The 13,642-nt window shown below is 37.0% G+C and overlaps 1 pseudogene; it reads right to left on the reverse strand.

Annotated features, from left to right (window-relative positions):
- Nucleotides 1-1,895: 1,895 nt before the first annotated feature.
- On the reverse strand, nt 1,896-13,422 carry LOC133312669 (uncharacterized; annotated as a pseudogene).
- Between the last annotated feature and the right edge of the window lie 220 nt (nt 13,423-13,642).

The raw sequence follows: 13,642 nt of genomic DNA on the forward strand, positions 1-13,642 counted from the left end.
TCATAACATAGATAATATAAGTGTGGCTCTAGTCACGGAACTACAATCAACGTAGACCGGACCATCTAACAGTTTATACAACTCCAAACTACAAGTACTAACAGAAAGTGTCATGGACAATCCCCATGCTCACTCAAATAAGGCAACATGCCCAACATCAGTCTCAACAACATCATATCATAAATAGCGGAAAACATAAACATCATCCAAATCCAGTCATGCTAACAAATAAGCAGAAACAACAAAATCAGCTAAGCTCCGGCCTCCCGCCGCCTGAGGCATCAGTACCCATACTACCTGATCCTGAAATAAGCATTCCCTAAACGTGGGGTAAGATCTCTAATCTAGAAATCTCAGTAAGTCAGTGAGTCCTCAAGGAACTTTCACCCCAAGCTCACTTACATGTGCAATATAAGTTCAAAAGCAGTTTATCATTTATCATTTCTAAAACAATGCAATGCAGCAGATAATCATGTCATGTATGTCAATACTAATCTACTGGCCAGAGACAGTGCAGGTATACGTCTATCACCTACACACCGTGCAAGTACCACTTGCATTCACCCCGGTACACCATCTTGTATGGCGCTACATACTCAGGCTTCCCGTCAAGATGAAACAACACATGCATATTAAAAGCCATTACATGTAAAGTTCAATCAACATATCAAATATTCAAAAGCATGTACACAGCATGCATAAACCATATCCCCATGGGACATGGTGGAACCACAACATGGCTAAACCGAGGGAAGAAATCAAGTAAAGGTGACAACTTGAGTTCAAAAATGGTGAAAGGAGGCAATGGAACAGTAAACCACCCTCAGCCCACCAAGTGCCTCACGTAGGAATTCTGTTATGCCTAGGGTTATGTGCTAAAATGCATATATATAGCCACTTAGCCATAAAACACACAGTATTAACTTTAATTGCTACGCTTAGCATTTTAATCCCAAACTTTGGATTATGAAACTACATAATTTTCTAAGATTTATCATATTTTTCTTATAATTTTCTAAGCACTTTTCCGGTACGCGCTTTTCCAAGCCAGTACCGGTTTCCAGCACCAGTTCTCATTATCTGGACTTGAAACTCGTTTTACAAGTCCTACATATTATTCTAGTAATTATCATGCACTTACATTAATTTTTCGGGATACTTTTTCGGCACGCATTTATACCGACTAGCAGAACCGGTATCTGCACTTTTTTTCCGAAAAGCGACTTTCAGCATTCTTAATCACTTATTATGATTATTAAGCCTCATAAATAATTATTAGGGTCAATTATGGAATCATTTCCTAATTTTGCATAATTAATTAATTAAATACCTTAATTAACGGTGCGGGTTCTTACATCCAACCAAAGTGGATGAAGGATTACAAGATAAAGTGAGGGTACTACTGTCAACACATGGAGGACGTTAGGAATAAGAGTGACTGAGTTCTTATTTGTTATTATTGCATTGTTATTCTATTAGGGATGTATTTCTGTTATTGCTTTGCTGCAGTGGAGTCATGCGTAGGAATCTTATCGCTATGTTATCTTTCTGTTAGGACCTTTGTATAAAAAACTCATTTGCATTTAGAATGAATACAGAGATTTGAGAATTTAGCCAATTTAGGCTTTGGAGGTTCCCTTCCCTCGAAGAAGGTAATCAAGGACTAAGTTTAGTGAGAGACAAATATATGTCATGTCCTTGTTCTGTTTCTATTTTATGACACTTTTTTGCGACTCTTTCTAAAAATCAAAAGATAGAACATTGAGTTATGTCTACAGAACTTTATTTAGTTTTTTAAAAGTACCCATAATTCTCCTTACAATCTGATCTCCTATACCCTTTTTCGAGTCTTTATGAAAATGATCACATCCATATATGGACACAACAAAAAACTACTACTGCCCTTGGCTGTAATTGGTAGCAGTGTACATGTATAGTATAAGTCAGTGCTGCTGAAGCCTTTTTAACCATTTTCTCAAGTACGTAATACCTTGGGAGGGAACCAAGGTCGTTGATAGGCGGCCACTGTTTATGGTGATTGGTGACTGCTTGGTAAGCCATTGCCAACACCAGAGCATGTAAACAAAAAGCGAGGAAAAAAGATTGATACCATAATGAAAAATTGAGGACCAAGTTATATATTATTATCCTAGTAAAAAATATAGGAGATATTAAACAAAGATTGAAGTCACAAGCTTACAATGTGATCACGGTTAGGGTAGCATAAATGTCGGTGGTGACTGTAGTTCTTCTTCTGCTTCCACCAGGTGGTGGATCAGATATATTAGTAAATCTTGTTGGCACTACTATGACTGGTAAACCAACAAGATTTCCTAGGCAAACTTTCTCCCAGTCAGTTGCAATGCCAATGAATGCATCCACCGTGAAAGACTCTTTAATTTCTTTGATTAGCCTTCCCCGTGTTCTTTGTGCCTGCATACAATTATTTAAATCCCAACGCCAACATATTATAGCTAAATATAATATAATGATACTGAATTATCGATTTATGTTAAGCAAACATGAACCAGATTTTTCTACCAAATTCAGTAGCATAAAAATACAGAGATACAAGCCATCTTAATTGATATGATAATTGACAAGAGATTCAGTTACTCAAGTTTGTCTTATGTTTCCCTAGTTTTTCCTTTGTCTGGAGAAAAATAAATATGCAACAAATTTTTCATATAAAACATGCTGTTATTTAAGGGAAATAAAAGACCTGTACATAGTCCACCGCTGGAATTATGCGAGCACACCTTAGTTCAGTGGGCCACTGATTTTGGGCTTCATACACATTATCTTGGCCTGAGCGTTGTCACTGATCAAAGTGAGCCAGCATATCAACATCCATTATGAAATTTAAGGTACCTTGTACGGAATCAACTGTGTAATTCAGTTTGAAAGGAACCATCTTGACATCCTGGGATGCAAGAACATGGACAACCTAGAGTTGTCATGGCAAAAGAAGTTTAGTTTCGTAATATTATCCTAACAACATTCAAGAAATGCAAATGTCTTAATGGAATTTGGCAATATATATGATGTCAAAGCTTGAACCATATGTACTTGCAAAATTACTTGGCTAACTAACCTCCATTTCAGCATCATCAAGATATCCAACAGTCAACTTAGTAATGTCAACCAGGAATGGATCATCAGGGGAGCTATCTTTTGGATCAGCATGTACATCAGGAGAAAGAGAGCGGTTGGTTTCAGCCTAGTCCAATGAGCCCAATTTAGGCTTTGGAGGTTCCCTTCCCTCGAAGAAGGCTATCAAATATCCAGAACAATAGCACAATCAGTTGCAGATCTACAGAAAGGCCCAAGTTTATTTCTATAGTGGAGTCATGCGTAGTCATGCGTAGGAAGCTTATCGCAATGTTATCTTTCTGTTAGGACATTTGTATAAAAAACCTCATTTGCATTAAGAATGAATACAGAGATTTAAGAATTCGACCAATTTAGGCTTTGGAGATTCATTTCCCTCGAAGAAGGCTATCAAATATCCAGAACAACAGCACAATCAGTTACAGATCTACAGAAAGGCTCAAGCTTATCCTAGTAGAAGGATTACACATCAGTTTAATATTGACAATTTCACAGCATCCTATAATAAAAGAACCAGATAATTTGAGTTATACCAAGTTTTCTGATATGCTCATTACACCAGTTCGACCAATTGTACCAAAAGTTGGGTGTAATGTTGTCACTCCACATCGAGCTGCGGGACAAGTTATGGATCCAGCTGTGTCTGAACCAAATACAAATGGAACCATACCTATAGTACAATAAACAAAATCACATAACCCAATAACACAGATGAATCAAATATATAAAGGAAACCAAAATAAATTTTTAAGTAGATTCTGACCAACAATTGATAAAATAAACCATATAATGGAAATGACCTTTAAAGATGATTCAATATGAGCATGCATAGATTAAGGAAGTAAAAGAAGAAAAGACAGAAATAGAAGTATACATGCTGAGGTGCTTGCAGTAGGTCCAGCAGATGTCCCTGTAGAAAATTCCTCAATATTCCATGGATCCCTAGTTCTTCCACCAAACCAGATATCATCATATGCCAATGATCCAGAAACAAGCTTGTCAACAAGAACAGCTCCTGCAGACTTCAACCTGTGTTGAACAACATCATCATATATACACAAAATTTTAGCAGTAAATATTGTTTATGGTTGTAGATTTACATTTTTGGTATATATCACCTCTTATAAACCACAGCTTCCATGTCAATAACTTGATTTTTGAATGATTTTGACCCCCAGGTTGTTTTATAATTGGGCACTGATATTATGTGTAGTCATGCGTAGTGGAGTCATTCGTAGTCATGCGTAGGAATCTTATCGTAGTGGAGTCATGCGTAGAAATCTTATCATTATGTTATCTTTTTGTTAGGACATTTGTATAAAAAAACCTCATTTGCATTCAAAATGAATACAAAGATTTGAGAATTCGGCCAATTTAGGCTTTGGAGGTTCTCTTCCCTCGAAGAAGGCTATCAAATATCCAGAACAACAACACAATCAGTTGCAGATCTACAGAAAGGCCCAAGTTTATTGTTGTAGTGGAGTCATGCGTAGGAATCTTATCGCTATGTTATCTTTCTGTTAGGACATTTGTATAAAAAACCTCATTTGCATTCAGAATGAATACAGAGATTTGAGAATTCGGCCAATTTAAGCTTTGGAGGTTTCCTTCCCTCGAAGAAGGTTATCACATATCCAAAACAACAGCACAATCAGTTGCAGATCTACAGAAAGGCCCAAGCTTATCCTAGTAGAGAGATTACACATCAGTTTAATATTGGCAATTTCATAGCATCCTATAATAAAAGAACCAGATAATTTGAGTTTTACCAAGCTTTTTGATATGCTCATTACACCAGTTCGACCAATTGTACCAAAAGTTGGGCGTAATGTTGTCACTCCACATCGAGCTGCGAAACAAGTTATGGATCCAACTGTTTCTGAACCAAATGCAAATGGAACCATACCTATATTACAATAAACAAAATCACATAACCCAATAACACAGATTAATCAAATATATAAAGGAAACCAAAATAAATTTTTAAGTAGATTCTGACCAACAATTAATAAAATTAACCATATAATGGAAATGACCTTTAAAGATGATTCAATATGACCATGCATAGATTAAGGAAGTAAAAGAAGAAAAGAAAGAAACAGAAGTGTTGTAAATAGTAATTATGTAGTCATTTATTAGTAATTATGTAGTCATTTATTTGTATTTATTTAGTCCGTTACTTGTATATTGGGCCAAGCCCATTAGGTCAAAATTAGGTCAAGAAGTCTCTATAAATAAAGACCCCTATGTACAAATTCAAATACAAATCAATAATATTTCATAACCCTTTATCAAGTTGGTATCAGAGCTCTCGATCCTGAGGGCTCTGCTTCCGCGCCTATTGTCTTTTTTTTTTTTACAAAACCCTAATTTCTTTGCCTCTTGCCGCCATCAGCCGCTACCGGAAAAATTTTTCCGGAGACCTTTTGGACCAAGGGGACCACTATTGACCTTCTTTTTTTTTTTTCGTTCTATCATTCTACGCAATGTTCCTCCACCACAAACGACCCAAACACCTCCGACCGCCTTCAACCAGTTCTGTCTTCACCGTTTAGAACCTTTTCCGGTGACCTTTCAACCGCAACCACCCACAGACAGGTGCACGCTCACCGGACGACCACACCGGAAAAATTTCAGCCGGAGAAGCCTTGCCACGCTCTCTCACGCGCCGCCTCTTTGTCCGAGAGTGAAGCCCACGCGCAGCTGCTTTATCTGGCGCGTGGAGGCGCATCTGGCGGTGTTTCTGGACCGGACCACCACTATTCTTCTCGTCTCCTTGTTCTCTTTCTGGATCTGTGTTGTTTTCTCAGATCGGACATCGTTTGGTATTTTTTCCGAATTTTTTTGGCATCTTAGATCCTTTTTCGTTGACTGTTTTTTGTGTGCAGTATGGTCTCTTCTCAAAGGAGTTCCTTTACAAAGTTTTATGATGGTGCATCTTCTAAACCTAAGAGAGATGATCGATGGTGTTCTTATTGTAAAAGAACAGGTCATATCAAGGATTTATGCTTTCGCCTCCATGGAAAGCAAATTGTCTTAGAAAAGATGGCAAGGATGCGTGGTCAAGCGCATTTTACTTCCTTTGGAATAACTCCTGCACTTAATGAGACCCAACCTGCATTTCGTCTAGATGAGTTAGAACGGCTCCGAACCATCCTTGATTATCTGAGTAAGCCATCTGATACTAATGCTTTGGCTTTGACTGGTATGAGCCCCAAAACTCATTCTTTCCTTTCTTCATGTACTGATTTTAAACATTCCTGGGTTGTTGATTCTGGTGCTACTGATCATATAGCTTGTTGTGCTGACTCCTTTGCTTCTTATCATCCTACCATTGGAACTCATACTATAGCCATAGCTGATGGCTCACATACATCAGTTGCGGGTTCTGGTGACATAAACTTACAGCAGTCCTTACATCTTAAAGATGCTCTTCATGTTCCTAAACTCTCCACGAATCTTCTTTCTATTCATAAAATTACAAAAGATCTGAATAGTACTGTAACCTTCTTCCCTACCCATTGTGTTTTTCAGGATCTCGCCACGGGGAAGACGATTGGTAGTGCTAAAAAGCAAGGTGGGCTGTACTATCTGGTGTCACAATCTCCCGCAAATAAAGTAACAAATCACATCTTGATGTCTCATGGTCAATCAACTACTGATTCTTTGATTTGGCTTCATCGTAAGCGCTTGGGACATCCTCCATTTGGTTTACTCAAGTCTTTATTTCCGTCATTGTTTTTATCTAAGCCTGTTGAGTCTTTTCATTGTGATGTTTGTGAGTTTGCTAAGCATCATCGTGTGTCTTTTCCTTCTAGTAGTACTAAGAGTGTTGAACCTTTTGATCTTATTCATTCTGATGTTTAGGGTCCTTCTAAAGTCCCTCATGCTTCTGGAAATAGATGGTTTGTTTCTTTTATTGATGATTGCACTCGTGTAACTTGGGTTTACTTAATGCATGAAAAGTCTGAGGTACCACATCTGTTCTTTCAATTTTATAAAATGGTTGAGACCCAATTTGGTAGAAAAATCAAGAGACTAAGAACAGATAATGGTACTGAATATGTTAATCACAGTTTTTCCCAATTTATACGAAATCAAGGTATGATTCATGAACTTACTTGTGTAGACACCCCTCAACAAAATGGGGTTTCTGAAAGAAAAAATCGTCACCTTCTTGAAGTTGCTCGTGCCTTACTGTTTCAAACACATGTACCCAAATGCTATTGGGGAGATGCCATTCTTACTGCAGCGTTCATGATCAACCGTCTACCCACTCGGGTTCTCGATCATGTAAGTCCTATTCACTCCATGACTTCTTTTTTTTCTTCTGTTCCAACTTTGCAAAGTCTTCCTCCTCGAGTGTTTGGGTGTGTTGTTTTTGTTCATATTCATAAACAGCATCGCAGTAAGTTGGATCCTAGGGCTCTTAAATGTGTCTTCCTTGGATATGCTCATGATAAGAAGGGCTACAAGTGTTATCACCCTGGTAGTCATAATTTTTTTGTTTCTATGGATGTTACATTTCAGGAATCTGAGTCCTTTTTCCAAGGTCCTCATCTTCAGGGGGAGAATAATTCACTAGAAGACTCATCACCTTCCTTCTTTGAATTTGAATCTTCAGTGTCTACTCCTTCACCAGAGTCAGTGTCTCTTCCTCTTGTTCTTAGAAAAGGAAAAAGATCATGTCCCAAGAAATCTTGTTCCTCTTGTACTCAATACCCTATCTCCCATTTTGTTTCCTCTGCTAATCTGTCTGTGCAGCACAAAAGCTTTGTTTCAGCACTAGACTCTATTGCAATCCCAAAATCAGTACATGAAGCCTTGAAAGATGGGAATTGGGCTCAAGCCATACAAGAGGAGATGAATGCATTGGAGAAAAATAAAACATGGGAGGTTATTGATAGACCTACTGGAAAGAAAGCAGTAGGGTGCAGATGGGTTTATGCCCTGAAATATAATTCTGATGGAACTCTTGAGAGATACAAAGCTCGATTAGTTGCCAAAGGTTACTCTCAAACCTATGACATTGATTATGAAGAAACATTTGCTCCAGTTGCAAAGATGAATACGGTGAGAGTTTTGTTATCCCTTGCTGCCCATTACAATTGGGATATAAACCAATTTGATGTGAAGAATGCTTTCCTCAATGGTGAGTTAGAAGAAGAAGTCTACATGGAAATTCCGCCTGGTTTTGATTCTGTGAAGGGAGAAAATAAAGTTTGTAAATTAAAAAAAGCCTTGTATGGATTGAAGCAGTCACCTCGTGCCTGGTTTGAAAAGTTTACTAAGGTTATGATAACCTTAGGATATAAACAAAGTCAAGGAGATCACACTCTTTTTTTCAAGCACTCCCAAAATGGGAAGCTTACTGTGCTCCTTGTATATGTTGATGATATTATTATCACAGGTGATGATTTTGTGGAGAGACAGATTCTGCAAACACGGCTTGCCTCTGAGTTTGAAGTCAAATACCTTGGGAAACTGAGATATTTCCTAGGGATAGAAGTAGCTCATTCGAGCAAAGGAATCTTTATCAGCCAGAGGAAATATGTTCTTGATCTTCTCAAAGAAGCAGGAAAGCTCGGGTGTAAACCCTCTAATACTCCTGTTGAGCAGAATCACAAGATGTGCTATGAAGAGGAGAGTCTTCTAGTTGATAAAGGACAATATCAACGGCTAGTTGGGAAATTGATATATTTGGCCCATACTAGACCAGACTTAGCTTATGCTGTTAGTGTTGTTAGTCAGTTTATGCACGATCCAAATGAGAAACATATGCAGGCAGTAGAGAGAATTCTTCAGTATCTGAAAGGTACTCCTGGTAAAGGGTTGTTATTCCGACGTGATGGCAATCTATCTTTAGAAGTCTACACAGATGCTGATTATGCTGGATCCGTGACTGACCGTCGTTCTACCACTAGTTATTGCATGTTTCTTTGTGGTAACTTGGTGACATGGAGAAGTAAGAAACAAGATGTGGTCGCCAGATCAAGTGCAGAAGCTGAATTTCGAGCTATGGCTCAAGGCATTTGTGAGTTACTGTGGCTGAAAATTGTACTTGATGATCTAAAAATAAAATGTGAGGGACCTAAGAAGCTACTATGTGATAATAAGTCCGCTATTTGTATAGCTCATAATCCAGTTCAACATGATCGGACTAAACATATTGAGGTCGACCGCCATTTCATCAAAGAGAAACTTGATAGCAGGTTGATTACTACTCCATACATTCCCACTGGGCATCAATTAGCTGATCTATTGACAAAGGGGCTTCCTTCAGATAGATTTCAAGAACTTGCTAGCAAGCTGGGAATGATAAATATCTATTCCTCAGCTTGAGGGGGAGTGCTGTAAATAGTAATTATGTAGTCATTTATTAGTAATTATGTAGTCATTTATTTGTATTTATTTAGTCCGTTACTTGTATATTGGGCCAAGCCCATTAGGTCAAAATTAGGTCAAGAAGTCTCTATAAATAGAGACCCCTATGTACAGATTCAAATACAAATCAATAATATTTCATAACCCTTTATCAAGTTGTATACCTGCCGAGGTGCTTGCTGCAGGTCCAGCAGATGACCCTATAGAAAATTCCTTTATTCCATGGATTCCTAGTTCTTCCATCAAACCAGATATTATCATATGCCAATGATCAAAAAACATGCATAGCAACAAGAACTGCTCCTGCAGACTTCAACCTGTGTTGCAAAACATCATCATATATACACAAAATTTTAGCAGTAAATATAGTTTATGGTTGTAGATTTACATTTTTGGTATATATTACCTCTTACAGACCCAAGCTTCAATGTCAATAACTTGATTTTTGAATGATTTTGACCCCCAGGTAGTTTTATAATTGGGCACTAATATTATGTGGAGTCATGCGTAGTGGAGTCATGCGTAGGAATCTTATCGTAGTGGAGTCATGCGTAGGAATCTTATCGCTATATTATCTTTCTGTTAGGATGTTTGTATAAAAAAACCTCATTTGCATTCTGAATGAATACAGAGATTTGAGAATTCGGCCAATTTATGCTTTGGAGGTTCCCTTCCCTCGAAGAAGGCTATCAAATATCCAGAACAACGGCATAATCAGTTGTAGATCTACAAAAAGGCCCAAGTTCATTGCTGTAGTGGAGTCATGCGTAGTGGAGTCATGCGTAGGAAGCTTATCATTATGTTATCTTTCTGTTAGGACATTTGTATAAAAAACCTCATTTGCATTCAGAATGAATACAGAGATTTGAGAATTCGGCCAATTTAGGCTTTGGAGGTTCCCTTCCCTCGAAGAAGGCTATCAAATATCCAGAACAACAGCACAATCAGTTGCAGATCTTTTAGAATGGCTCCAGTGGCTACATTTATGTTAAGTCTGGTCGCTCAGTCTGTTGTACCTTTTGATTATGGTATGGTATTGTCAGATTCGAACATAGGGCTACTTTATTTGTTTACCATATCTTCGTTAGATGTTTACGGAATTATTACAGCAGGTTGGTCTAGTAATTAGGGGGCGACCGTTCGGTCGCCTATGATACTAAGACCAATTGGTCAAAAATGGGTTTGTGCCGACAGAAAAGTCCAAGCTTATCCTAGTAGAAAGATTACACATCAGTTTAATATTGGCAATTTCACAGCATCTTATAATAAAAGAACCAGATAATTTGAGGTTTACCAAGCTTTCTGATATGCTTATTACACCAGTTCGACCAATTGTACCAAAAGTTAGGCGTAATGCAGTCACTCCACATCGAGTTGCGGGGCAAGTTATGGATCCAACTATTTCTGAACCAAATGCAAATGGAACCATACCTATACTACAATAAACAAAATCACATAACACAATAACACAGATGAATCAAATATATAAAGGAAACCAAAATAAATTTTTAAGCAGATTCTGACCAACAATTGATAAAATAAACCATATAATGGAAATGACCTTTGAAGATGATTCAATATGAGCATGCATAGATTAAGGAAGTAAAAGAAGTAAAGACAAAAACAGAAGTTTACCTGCCGAGGTGCTTGCTGCAGGTCCAGCAGATGACCCTGTAGAAAATTCCTCAATATTCCATGGATTCCTAGTTCTTCCACCAAACCAGATATCATCATATGCCAATGATCCAGAAACAAGCTTGGCAACAAGAACAGCTTCTGCAGACTTCAACCTGTGTTGAACAACATCGTCATATATACACAAAACTTTAGTAGTAAATATAGTTTATGGTTGTAGATTTACATTTTTGGTATATATTACCTCTTATAGACCCAAGCTTCCATGTCAATAACTTGATTTTTGAATGATTTTGACCCCCGGGTTGTTTTATAATTGGGCACTGATATTAAGTGGAGTGATGCGTAGGAATCTTATCGTAGTGGAGTGATGCGTAGGAATCTTATCGTAGTGGAGTAATGCGTAGGAATCTTATCGCTGTGTTATCTTTCTTTTAGGACATTTGTATAAAAAAACTCATTTACATTCAGAATGAATACAGAGATTTGAGAATTTGGCCAATTTAGGCTTTGAAGGTTCCCTTCCCTCGAAGAAGGCTATCAAATATCCAGAACAACAGCACAATCAGTTGTAGATTTACAGAAAGGCCCAAGTTTATTGTTGTAGTGGAGTCATGCGTAGGAATCTTATCGCTATGTTATCTTTCTGTTAGGACATTTGTATAAAAAAAACCTCATTTGCATTCAGAATGAATACAGAGATTTGAGAATTCAGCCAATTTAGGGTTTGGAGGTTCTCTTCCCTCGAAGAAGGCTATCAAATATCCAGAACAACAACACAATAAGTTGCAGATCTACAGAAAAGTCCAAGCTTATCCTAGTAGAAAGATTACACATCAGTTTAATATTCACAATTTCACAACATCCTATAATAAAAAAACCAGACAATTTGAGTTTTACCAAGCTTTCTGATATGCTCATTACACCAGTTCGACCAATTGTTCCAAAAGTTGGGCGTAATGTTGTCACTCCACATCGAGCTGCGGGACAAGTTATGGATCCAGCTATTTCTGAACCAAATGCAAATGGAACCGTACCTATAGTTCAATAAAAAAAATCACATAACCCAATAACACAGATTAATCAAATATATAAAGGAAACCAAAATAAATTTTTAAGCAGATTCTGACCAAAAATTGATAAAATAAACTATATAATGGAAATGACCTTTAAAGATGATCCAATATGAGCATGCATAGATTAAGGAAGTAAAATAAGCAAACACAAAAACAGAAGTGTACCTGCCGAGGTGCTTGCTGCAGGTCCAGCAGATGACCCTGTAGAAAATTCGTCAATATTCCATGGATTCCTAGTTCTTCCACCAAACCAGATATCATCATATGCCAATGATCCAAAAACAAGCTTGGCAACAAGAACAGCTCCTGCAGACTTCAACCTGTGTTGAACAACATCATCATATATACACAAAATTTTAGCAGTAAATATAGTTTATGGTTGTAGATTTACATTTTTGGTATATATTACCTCTTATAGACCGAAGCTTCCATGTCAATGACTTGATTTTTGAATGATTTTGACCTCAGGTTGTTTTATAATTGGGCACTGGTATTATGTCCTTCAATCCATAAGGAATTCCGTGAAGAGGCCCTTCAATGAAAACTAAGATTTAATTTAATTTTAAAAATTCTTTCAATACTCCAGTTCTTGTATAATTCTTCCTAAAAGATAGTAGAAGGTGGAACCTTTCTAATCTTGAAAACTTCATATTCTGCAACAGCTCTGCTTAAACAGATGACCCCAATTAAAAGTAATGGAATATACTATAAAAGTGATTTTGCTGATATATGTTGTTCAGGATGTATAGGAATCTTATATTGATAATACTAGAATGGTTAGGGTTCTAGAATAATGCATGGGTCCATCTTGATCTTTCTATAACTATAAGTATTAAGTCAAAGGTAAATTAGTTAAAAACAAATAATCCCTTCTGAATATTCACATCTTCTTATTCCTGCTCTTGGGTTTGACCAATGAGTTAAAAATTATCTTCTTCATTAACTATTGATTCAATTGAAAATATATCTGAACGACATTCTTTGCGAAGAAAGTTATGTTGTGCTACACATGCTAGCACAAGCTCTGCTTGTGTTTTAAATGGAAATGAAGGTGCTGACAAAATTTTTTTTGTACTGTGATTTAAATATGCCAAATATCCTCTAAGTTACATTTCTCAATGATGCATGACGAAGATTGAACACGAAGAATATTAGGATTATTAGGTTTTTTAATAGAGCTTGCCACTAGATTATTAAGATTTTTAATATGTATCATTGCCAAACATGAAGAATATTAGGATATTTTTTGGTGAAAGAATATTAGGATTTTATTCTCATTATAATCCAAACAATATACAAAAGAAGAAGGTCGGCAAAGAATGTATGTGGTAAGCTTATTAGTTCAATTTTAGAGATTAGATACATGCTTATCGTCAACTCTATACAACTCTGTTAAAAAAAATGAAGCACATCATTAATCATGAAGAAGGAATACC

This window comes from Gastrolobium bilobum, unplaced genomic scaffold (assembly GCF_033153095.1).
Source record: "Gastrolobium bilobum isolate Gb01-03AN ecotype WA unplaced genomic scaffold, APGP_CSIRO_Gbil_v1 utg11336, whole genome shotgun sequence".
Classification (NCBI taxonomy): domain Eukaryota; kingdom Viridiplantae; phylum Streptophyta; class Magnoliopsida; order Fabales; family Fabaceae; genus Gastrolobium; species Gastrolobium bilobum.